Source organism: Crinia signifera, chromosome 11, assembly GCF_055691185.1.
Source record: "Crinia signifera chromosome 11, ASM5569118v1, whole genome shotgun sequence".
Taxonomy (NCBI): Eukaryota; Metazoa; Chordata; class Amphibia; order Anura; family Myobatrachidae; genus Crinia; species Crinia signifera.
In genome coordinates, this window is record NC_139227.1 from 33,694,480 (window position 1) to 33,706,717 (window position 12,238).

The 12,238-nt window shown below is 44.7% G+C and overlaps 1 long non-coding RNA gene across 1 annotated transcript in view; it reads right to left on the reverse strand.

The window, feature by feature from the left end:
• Window positions 1-10,686: 10,686 nt before the first annotated feature.
• Window positions 10,687-12,238, reverse strand: part of LOC146045649 (uncharacterized) — a 280,538-nt gene continuing 278,986 nt past the window's right edge. The window contains exon 6 of the long non-coding RNA XR_014465538.1: window positions 10,687-10,882. This is a non-coding gene — a long non-coding RNA (uncharacterized LOC146045649). The remainder of the gene's footprint in view (window positions 10,883-12,238) is intronic.

A 12,238-nucleotide genomic window follows, 5' to 3' on the forward strand; every position in this document is an offset into this window, starting at 1 on the left:
GTGAAGTTATTCATTATGTGAACAAAAACAAACAAGCTTCTTATAGGCTAAATTTAGTTATTATAGGTAATTCTACAGTGAAGAGGACTTGGGGGTCATCATAGATAATAAATTGAGTAATAGTGCACACTGCTCAAGTGCAGCAGCAAAAGCAGACGGGACACTGGCATGCATTAAAAGGGGAATGGATTCAAGGGATGCCAATGTGATAGTGCCTCTTTACAAGGCATTGGTGAGACCACACTTGAAATACTGTGTTCAGTTCTGGGCACCACACCTTAAAAAGGACATAAATGAATTGGAACAGGTACAGAGAAGGGCAACTAAGCTAGTAAAAGGTCTCGAATCACTAGAATACAAAGATAGGTTAAACAGGCTGAATATGTTTTCACAGGAGAAACGAAGGATGAGAGGAGATATGATTAGTATGTTCAAATACAGTATTGGGAATCATTTGGAACTGGGAGATGATTTGTTCACTAACAGGCCTACACTTAGGACACGCGGGCATGTACTGAGGTTTGAGGAAAAGAAATTCCATACTGAATTCAGAAGAGGATTCTTCGACATTCGAGCTGTAAAATTATGGAACTCATTCCCGGTGGGGGTGATTACAGCAACTACTGTTAATGAATTTAAATCAAACTAGATACATTTTTGGCTGCTAAGGGAATCCTATAGATATGACTTACTCAAGTCAGTTGTTACAAGTCAGTAGTTACAAGTTAGATACAGTAGGTTGAACTCGAGGGACTAAGGTCTTTTTTTCAACCTTAATTACTATGTTACATATACAGATAATATGCAGGCTCCCAACGTGCTGAAGAAGCAATCCTATGAAATATTGCTGGCTAACTACTGGGCCAGCATTGTGATGGTGAAGCCCACACACTTAGTGATGCCAGCGCCAATGTTAAGTATCATTGGTCCTTACTGGTTGCTTGGTGATCCTGAATTGGCCCCAACATACATTACTGTGTTTCAGGAAATGCTTCTTACCCACACGTTGGAGTCAGTTCTGATCAGACCAGCGCCTTGAACAATTGTCTTCGTCCTGAGAGTATCCCAGAGGCTGATTCCAAGGCTCCAGGTTACCTGTCTTCAAAGAAGCTTATCCTGCTGCCTTGCCTGGTTTATTACCACCTGCTATTGTTACTGCTAATAACATCTCCAGCATCCTGAGTACATTCAGCTACCAGAGAGCAGCACAGGACCCTCAACTCCCAGGCCAACCCAGACCCTCAGCTCCCAGGCTTACTCATAACCCTCACCTCCCAGGCTGACCTTGACCTTCGGCTCCCAGGCTGACACGGTCCTTCGGCTCCCAGGCAGATCCTGACTCTCAACTCCCAGGCTGACCCTGACATTTAGCTCCCAGACTGACCCTGACCATCGGCTCTCATGTTGACCCAGACCCACAGCTTCCAGGCTGATCCTTGACCATTGGCTACCAGGCCGACCCAAACCCTCAATTCCCAGGCTGACCCTGACCCTCAGCTCCCAGGCTGACCCTGACCATCAGCTCCCAGGCCGACCCAGACCCTCAGCTCTGAGGCTGACCCATACCCTCAGCTCCCAGGCTGACTCATGACCCACATCTCCCAGGCTGCTCCCTGACCATCGGCTCCCAGGCCAACCCAGACCCTCAGCTCCCAGGCTGACTCATGACCCTCAGCTCCCTGGCTGACTCATGACCCTTGGCTCCCAGGCTGACCCGGACCTTCGGCTCCCACGCTGACCCAGACCCTCAGCTACCAGGCTGACCTTGACCCTCGGCTCCCAGGTCAACGCAGTCCATTGGCTCCCAGGCTGACACAGTCCCTTGGCTCTCGGGCCGACACAGTCCATTGGCTCCCAGGCCGACCCGGACTCTCAGCTCACAGGCTGACCCTGACATTAGCTCCCAGGCTGACCCTGACTAATGGCTCCCAGGCTGACACAGTCCATCGGCTCCCAGGCCGACACAGTCCTTAGACTCCCAGGCCGACACAGCCCATCGACTCCCAGGCTGACATAGTCCATCAGCTCCCAGGCCGACACAGACCATCATTCTCCCAGATCGATGCAGACCATCGTCTCCCAAGCCAACACAATCCATCAGTTCCCAAGCCGACTGTGATCTCTACTGACCTATCAGTACGTATCCCTCAGTAGTGGCACAGTTAGTTGTGGAACTCTGACAGAGAGCTGTGACCTGTCTACTGATCGCAGTGAAGTCCATACTCCCTTGCAGGGGTCCCTGGTGAAAACCAGTGGTGGTGTTAGACGCCACGCCTCTGATCAGAGTCATGTGAACTCCCCAACAAGCTATGTCCACAGTGCCCCAGTGTCGTATGAGCTGTAGATATCTCAAAGCCCCAGTGTTCCAGTACCCAGAAACCTCCACTGGCTCAATGCTATCACAGTCAGGGCCACCAGTTGCATACCTCCCAACTTTGGGGGTGTGGCCTAGTGGAAAGCGGTGCGACCTATACTCACAAGGTCACGCCCCGTTTTCACGGCTGTGGGGGCATGAATAGACACCGTATGCAGGCGCACAGTGTCTATTCACGGGTGACAGGGGGGGGGGGACTCCCAACTGCCCCCCCGCGGGACACTGTTGGCCCCAAATAACAGGAAGTTCCTGCAGAAAGAGGGACAGTTGGGAGGTATGCAGTTACCCGAGCCCTGACACTGAGCTCAAGCTCTGACTATTGCCATCAATATAGTGTGTGTTTAAACAATTCTGAGATAATTTCAATGACTCTGTCCAGGTTACCGCAGTTAGGAAATGAGAGCAGAAGCAGGAAAACGCCAAAACATTATTTTATTTCATTTTCTGCAGCCTCTTAGCGGCTCTGTGTAATACTGAACATGGCACTGGCTTCGCGTCATCTAGACAGCTATGGTGTTCGGGGAACGTTAATGTTGCCCTTACAAAACAACATCAATCTTTTTCAGACTGTTTATAAACCTGCAAACCCTCAACCATTCCCAAGGTGTATACAGGATCCCTAACATAACGCCTGTCCGCAGATCCCCAGTTATAGCGTCTGTCGTGAGGTCACTGGACAAACACTGGGAGCTTTTTCTCAGTTTGATTTGCCGGAGTGAAATTCTGGAGAATCTCAACAAACATTCAGAGCAGAGTGTTTCATGCGTCGTGCGTGTAATCTGAGAAATTAGCTCTGCGGAATATATATTATGGGAGCAGATTCCTATCAGGGAAATAGAGCATGTTCTCCTAAAAGCTTTTTGGGTTTATGTAAAAACACACGTCTATAGGGCTGAGCCGGTGCTTCCAGCAAAGGGGGGAATGGAAAAATGATTTCCGGACACAGATGTCCATGAACTAACTCTATTACGTGCAGACGCACATTCTGTACACAGAGTTCTGCTCCATCTGTCCTACTGCAGGTATAAGACAATAACAGGGCTATGACAGCCACCCATTATATGTACATTGGGACGTCTTCTGTTTCTTCTATTTATCATCTTTTTATTATAATAGTAGATTTTTGCCTTCAGAGTGTTTCTGTATAGATTGCACCTTCTCCACTAAAATTATTTTCTAGGATCAAATCTGCCTTTCACCACATTCTATCTGCACTACACCACACTCCATCAGCACTGTAGCACTCCATGTGTACATAGCTCTATCTCCATTAAATCTCACTCCATCTGCACTACACCTGTATTAAACCTCCCTCCATCTGCACTACACCTTTATTATTCCATCTGTATTACATCTCACTCCATCTGCACTACACCTGTATTACTCCATCTGCATTACATCTCACTCCATCTGTACTACACCTGTATTATTCCATCTGCATTACATCTCACTCCATCTGTACTACACCTGTATTACTCCATCTGCATTACACCTCACTCCATCTGCACTACACCTGTATTACTCCATCTGCATTACATCTCACTCCATCTGCACTACACCTGTATTACTCCATCTGCATTACATCTCACTCCATCTGCACTACACCTGTATTACTCCATCTGCATTACATCTCACTCCATCTGTACTACACCTGTATTACTCCATCTGCATTACATCTCACTCCATCTGCACTACACCTTTATTATTCCATCTGTATTACATCTCACTCCATCTGCACTACACCTGTATTACTCCATCTGCATTACATCTCACTCCATCTGCACTACACCTGTATTACTCCATCTGCATTACATCTCACTCCATCTGCACTACACCTGTATTACTCCATCTGCATTACATCTCACTCCATCTGTACTACACCTGTATTACTCCATCTGCATTAGATCTCACTCCATCTGCACTACACCTGTATTACTCCATCTGCATTACATCTCACTCCATCTGCACTACACCTGTATTACTCCATCTGCATTACATCTCACTCCATCTGTACTACACCTGTATTACTCCATCTGCATTACATCTCACTCCATCTGCACTACACCTGTATTACTCTATCTGCCTTACATCTCACCCCATCTGCACTACACCCGTATTACTCCATCTGAATTACATCTCACTCCATCTGTACTACACCTGTATTACTCCATCTGCATTACATCTCACTCCATCTGCACTACACCTGTATTATTCCATCTGTATCACATCTCACTCCATCTGTACTACACCTGTATTACTCCATCTGCATTACATCTCACTCCATCTGTACTACACCTGTATTAAACCTCCCTCCATCTGCACTACACCTGTATTACTCCATCTGTATTACATCTCACTCCATCTGCACTACACCTGTATTACTCCATCTGCATTCCATCTCCCTCCATCTGCACTACACCTGTATTATTCCATCTGTCATGCACCTCCCTCCATCTGTACTACACCTGTATTAATCCATCTGCATTGCACCTCCCTCCATCTGCACTACTCCTGTATTACTCCATCAGCATTACACCTCCCTCCATCTGCACTACACCTGTATTACTTCATCTGTCATGCACCTCCCTCCATCTGCACTGCACCCTTGAACTAATACATCCGAGTCAGACCTGAGAACTCTGGGGCCGCCATCTGATAATGGCATCACTCTCTGGTGCTCCTATACACCTGTCAACATTTCTCCCTCTCCCTCCGTTGATACTCCTGTTCTATCCCTCTGTTTCCTTTCCTACCCCGACTAATCCTCTCTCCCTTTCCGCTTGGTTATTTCTCCTCCTCCCAACTTCTCTCCCCCCCAACTCCTGATCACTACCCCCCTCCTGTACTAGGTTCTTTGCCTCTCTTCCCATTCACTTGTTATGATAACTTAATTCCTCCAATTCTCTCTCATTGAATGCCCTCTCCAGTTCCCTCATGCCCCATCTCCAGTTCCCTGACACACACCCTGTTCAGTTTCCTTACGCCGCCTATCCATTTCACTCTCACCCCCTGTCCAGCTCCCTCAAAGCTCTTTTCCAGTTCACTCACACCCAGTGTTCCCTCTAAGCTGTGCGCATGTGCGCGCGCACACAACTCGACAAGCGTGCGCACAGACATTACAACACAGCGCACAAAGCAGCAGTGGTCCCTTTTTGCAGTTGTGGACTCAATTAATGTGTTTTTCACCCAATAACTACATTGTCTGCTATGTTTTGAATGTTTAAATGTTTGATATCATTTTGAAGTAAAGTTAACACAAATGCTGAACATCATTTTCCAGTTATATATAATTGACGCACAAGAATTAAAATTTCCATTCAAAGTTGCACAGCCAAAATCTTTTGCCGCACACAGCCTTCGTAAAATTAAAGGGAACATTGCTCACACCCCCTCTCCCTTCCCTCACATACCCTCTTCAGTACCTTCTCACCCCCTCTCCTGTCCCCTCATACCCCATCTCATATTCCATCACACCCTCTGCCCAGCACCATGTAACCCCCTCTCCTGTTCCATCACGCTCGCTCTCCTGTTCCTTCACACACCCCTGTCCAGTTCCTTCACACCTCCTCTCACCCCTCTCCTGTTTCTTCATACCCACTCTTTTGTCCCCTCTCACCCCGACTCCCAGAACTAGATATCACCCATCCTCGCTGACCTCATGGAACACTTCAGTTCTGGGAATAAATAACAGCAGTCCCCTCACATTGCTTATAAAGTGCAAATATGCCTTGGACCCTGGGCAGTGTGCCTCTGCTAGACGGGCCTTCAGTGACTAATAAGCAACCACAATACTTTGCATATATATTGAAAAATAAAAGGGCGATGAGTAACAGACAGAAATAATTCCAATAACATTATTTCCTTCAAGTACATTAATGCTAACATACATTCAAGTCCATTTATACTGTAGCTGAGCTTCCACCAATGTTATTAGACATCTATAAAAATACAATAGGATGTCAAAACTTATTTTGTATTCTTTCTTAATTGTATATAAATATTGTGCATCATTTTGGAACAAAAATAACTGACAACCCAAAGAGTATAATTGTGACATTTTCTCGTAGCTGTCCCGAAAAGTGGGGGACGCGCTTAAAGGTACATTTACTAAAGCTACTAAATATGAAAAGAGGTGATGTTGTCTATCCATAGCAACCAAGCAGATTCTGTCTATCATTACTCAATTGCACCCTAGAAAATGATTGACAGAATCATATTGGTTACTATGGGCAACATCACCCCTTCATTTTTGGAAGCTTTAGTAAATGGACCCCTCCGTGTGCACAATGTGTTGTAGGTTGTTTGCTCCCTCTGGACAACAAATGACCTTTATTGCACAGGAGATGGTGAGGCCAAACTGACCGCACACGTGAGCTCTGGGGCAGGGGGGAGACGAGGTCACGGCAGAGTTTGATGGACAGGTCTCGGGATTCCCTTGTTACCACAAACACCAACTTCTCCGTTTTATTGTTTGTGTTTAGTCTCTGTTCCTCTTAATCCCATAGGGTCCTACATGTAGGAGGTATGCGGTCCCTGGGTCAACAATGTCTAGGTCAATCACTAATTTCAACAGTGGCTAGGTCAACGACTAAACATGGTCGACATACCCTAGGTCGACATTGACAGAAGGTCGACGTGGACATGGGCAACATGAAAAAGGTCAACATGAGTTTCGCAGAGCGTGCCATGCAAAGGGAAGCGGGCCACTTATACGGTGGCCATGTCGACATATGTCAACATAGGCACTAAAAAAGTGTCCTTATTCATGTCAACCATGTCCATGTCGTCCTAAAGCTTGTGTGGACCGTCTGTCGAGATCGACCTACTGTAGGGTATGTCAACCATTCTGAGGTGTCGATCATCTATTCCGTAACCCATGTAGGAGTCAGGAAGGCGCATGGTCAGCGCACATAACCGAAAAGTCTTATTGTTATTACCTGTACATATATGTGTACAGTATATAGTTATTTCAAAAACCCGCAGGTTACTGCCCCCAAACGCCGGCTTCCTGTGAGTAAAATTCCGGCTACATTGCATTTACGATGGATATGCAGTTTCCACGTCATGAACGTGCAATGCGAACGGTACGCATGCGCAATTGTTCAATAAGCCCTCCTTTTGTGAGTTATCAAATTAGCGATCTATGCCGAACTAGGCCCAGAGAGTGAAAATGGCTGGGATATTAGAAGGTTGGACTTGTACAGAATTAATCAGAGTTTTCCTTTCTTTGGGCTTAATCCACTTTAAATGTTCCATATTGATTTGCTCTCTTAGTCGTACATCAACACACACTCCTCATTCCAAGGCTGCTGGGAAATCAGGGGTTTTGCTTTTTAATTTGCAATGTACATAAATAGCTTTTTTAGTGCAACAAACTATTTTACACATGTTTATTCCAATTTGCCAGAATGAAAGGAATTTGGCTTGTAAGGAAGATAGCTGGAGGGACTGGAGGAATGAGAAATGCTCCGCAATAAGCAAAGCTGTGCAGTTCTGTTTGTTCTGGCGCTCTGCCTCTGTATTTATATGAACTTGCAGCCGCTTTTCACTGCGAGGGGCTGCCCCCAGAGACGGCAGATCTGGCTGCATTTCTGTGAGTGCTGTCACATAACCTCTTTGTGTAGTTTGACAGTACATCGGCCATGTGAAAGAAATGCAGTCGCCCATTAACGGTTCAAAAATGCGCCTCGTTTGTAAAGGCACGCGGACATTTTTTTTTCCTCGCGGCAGAAAGACAGATGTGTTTTTTCTTCAAAACACAGGCAATAAAGAGGAAAAAAAAACACAAAATAACATTTTTGAGTTTACCTCTATATTTATTAAACGCAGCGGCGAACTGGGCTTACATTGCACTAGTTCTTAGGTAGATTCAAGCCTTACAAATGTGTGGTCCATGATGCTCTGCTGCACCAACCCTTGCCCCCCCCCAAAAAAAAGAAAGCACAAAGATATTGCAAATTTCCTGCAAAGCTCTATGGGGCGAGGGTCAAAATGGGGTGCACGCAAGGTAACTAACTAAGTAAGTTTAATTTATATAGTGCACTTTCTCCAACAGGACTCAAGGCGCTTGGTGATGGATTTTATTTTTTAATGCATATAATTGAGGAACAAAAAAAAAATTAGATAATAAGGCTCATGAATCTACCTATCTCTCTATCTATCAATCAATCAATCAAAATAATTCAGCAAATGCCAGGCTCTCCCTGATCGCCACATCACACTGGATGCCCGCACAAGCCATAATCATAAAACTTCCAGCACTCCAGGGGACCTGAATAAAGTGTTGCATAATATAGAGCACTGAAACGTTGCTAAACATCTTTTGGGCATTGTAAATATATATATACGGTAGTATAATGCAGCATTCCAGAGGACTAATACAGCACGCCAACAAGTGACTCCATGTATATATTACACAACACCACACAGGGGTTCTGCACTTATTATATGAACGGTAATAAACATTAGAGTTTTCGTTCATATAGTGAACAATGCATTTAAGCCTGCAGACCCCAACAAGGGACCTTGCACAGGTTCTTATGCTGGCCATACATCAGAAAGATCGATCTTAAGATCGATTGCGCTCATGATTGTGTCCAATTTCTCTTCAAATCCCCGGCAGTCCTTGGTGGTTTTTGGACACACAATGTGCACACAATCTGCATACAATCCATCTAAGGGGGGGTACACACCAGAAAGATTAGGGCTCAATTCCATCAATCTGGATCCAATTCCGACCGATTGGATGCAGATTGTATGTAGATTGGGCATGTTTAGGTCCAATTCCGATCCGATTCCAATCCGATGCGCGTCCCCGCTGTCGTTTGGTCGTTTTACAGATCCTACCTGCTGCAGTGAGGATCTGTAAAAGATCCATTCAACTGGATACAGACTCAGATCGGATTGGGATCAGATTGGATGCAGATCGTTAGCAGATTGTGTGCACCCAACAGATTGTGCGAGCATCACACAATCTGCTAACAATCTACTTACAATCAGGATCGTTCTGGTGTGTACCAGGCCTTACAATCAATTGAGATTGTATGATTGAGTACAATATCTTTCTGATGTATGGCCACCTTTACTCTATTTCTCAAAAATATTACCATTAAATAGCTGTCAGATAAATGGGGTCCTTGTCGGGGGCTGCAGGCATAATCAATACATGAGCTAAAAATCCACTGCTTGTTAGCAGTTAATTAGTTAATATAGTGAGGGAAGAGCCTCTGTGATTTATTTTTAAACAATGTGGTCACATTCCATGTTGCACCCCAAATCTAATGGTGCCCATGCAAGTGCCGATGCTGCCGTTGCGATGTGTGTTTTAAGTTGCGCGCTCCCGTGGCATCTCATCGCACAGTACAAAAAGTATGTGCTGTACATACTTTTTGTACTGTCTTTTTATCGCATCGCATTGCATGCACATGGCATGCATAACGCATGAAATGCAATGCTATTTTAGCACGAAACGCATATCGGAATCGGCACGTGTATGGGCACCTTAAGAATGGTGAGTGCTGTGGATTAGTCCTCTCTCTCTCTCTCTCTCTCTCTCTCTCTCTCTATATATATATATATATATATATACACACACACACGTATTCGCATTTCACATGACTTTACAAAAAAACACCCAATTCAATATATTTGTAACCCATTTTTTATGTGAACAAAATTGTGTAACATTTTAAACCTTTAATCGCTAAGAAATGAATATAATCCACTATTTATATAAGAGTAAAGCACTCCTGCCTATACATCATACTATAACCCACATGCATGTATTTGTATAATAAGGCAGCAAATGTCTCAAGTACTTTGGAAATTGTGTTTATCTTATGCATAAATCTTTGTAATTATATCCTTAGTATTGTTCGAGAAACACGCTCAACTATTAAAGTATTCACATTTCCAACCTAATGATTATATGATATTTATTTAATCTGAGTCAATGTTGGGCGAGTCAAATAAATTCTCCCAATAAAAAAAATAAACAGGAGCCGGTGCGCACAGATGAATCAGTTGAGAGTAATTCATATTCCAATAGGCTAAATATACACAGCAGTATCAGTGTTAATCGGGAATATCTGATACATCATACAGGTCAATGTCCACCGCCAGATACAGCTTAGCTTTCCAAGCACTGCAGTGGTAGCATTGTGTGTGGGGTGAGGGTGGGGAAGAGTTTGGGGGATTTAATCGGTTAATTGGCATCTAACGCAATGGGCTCTGGTGTGTGCCAATTTATGTGCGTAGGCTGGGAAGATTTAATTGTAAGCTCACTAGGATAGTATATGAGCACCTACTGCTAATATAACCAATAAAAGTAACCTATTGTAAAACAAATGCCAGACAAATGGGCCATTTAATGTCCTTAAAGAACACATAAACCAACCTTCATTGTAGGAAACAGGATTGCAGTCCCCTGAATACTTCTAGTAAGAGAGTTATTTGAGTCTCATGTTCCAGAGGTGGATGACTGTATAAACTGCATGTGGGGGCTAGTCTCTAGAAAAAATGCATTTTGGATTGTTGATAAAATACATTTCATACCAATAATAAAAACAACAGCAATAATAATTGAATCACTTTTGTCCTGACAATGGGCAGTATTCAATGAGGATAATTCGCCCTGTTTCACGGTGAATTTGTGCTATTTTCGAGTTGGAAGGTGATTTTTTGGGTCAGAAAGCGAATCACCCTATTCAACGTGCATTTCTCGACGTCTTTATAAGTGATTTTCGCCGTCCCTCACCGTGTAGCAAATTGCCATCTTTTCATGGTGAAGTGGAAAGTGAACTTTTAAAATAAAATTGTTGTTTTTTTACATTTGGTGTAAAAAAATCAGGAATTTTATTCTGAGAAGGGGCATGCTATTTTTATTCATGTGCTTATAGCATACACAGAGCAGCCAGCAGGGGGCCGGAGCCAAGACGCTCATTAGATATTCATATATTCACTGCACCCGAACATTACATATGCACGATCGGGTGCAGTGAATACCTTGTCCCCTGTTGGCTCTCCCGGGGGGCACCCTGTGCTGCCAGGCTCCCGGGGAGCCCACCTCCCCCCCACATACGTTCTGGGGCAGGCAGGAAGACTTCCATCTCCCTGCCTGCCACCGTCCTCAGGCTCCCTGCCGCGTCCTCCGCAGGGGTTCACACTCGCCGTCAGGGGCAGCAAGCCCCTGCGACGTTGAATAGGGGGGACAGCGAGGCAGTGGCGAGTGTGCAGCGAATCCTAAACAGGATTCGCTGCATGCCTTCAATATTCTCATTGAATACGGCCCAATGTGTTGTTTTGGGAACAGTAGTACAAAAACTATGAAGAGGGATTTCGGTCTCCAGCAATAAATGGTCGGGGTGACATTGTGCATTTTAACAAGTTCTACATTGTGGTTACTCGTAGGAGGATTGTCTATCCACCCGACTCTCTCAGAAAGCAAAATGTACAGTTTTTTTGAGCATAGGAGAACATCAAGAAGGAAAATATTGTTTTACAAAATAAACAATGCCAAGCCTCAAAGATGCCAGAAGAAAATACAGATTGCATTAATTGTCAATAAAATGCAGAAATCTTATACCCCTTTCACATTGCAAACCTGGATCGGACCTGGGATCCCCGGATCCGTCGCGGTCTGTCGTTTTCAGATCAAACGTGGGTCACCCATTATACAAAGGGTGACCCAGGTTAACCCGGGTCGAAATGCCAGGTTGGTTATCCCGGGTTACTAAGTGTGACGCGTTCACACCGCACCCCGACTCGGGTCGACCAGGCAGAAACCTGATTTCGACCTGGGTTATTTGGTGTGAAAGGGGTATTAACAGCTGTAATAACTTACTGTAATAGCTCTTCTTCTAAGAT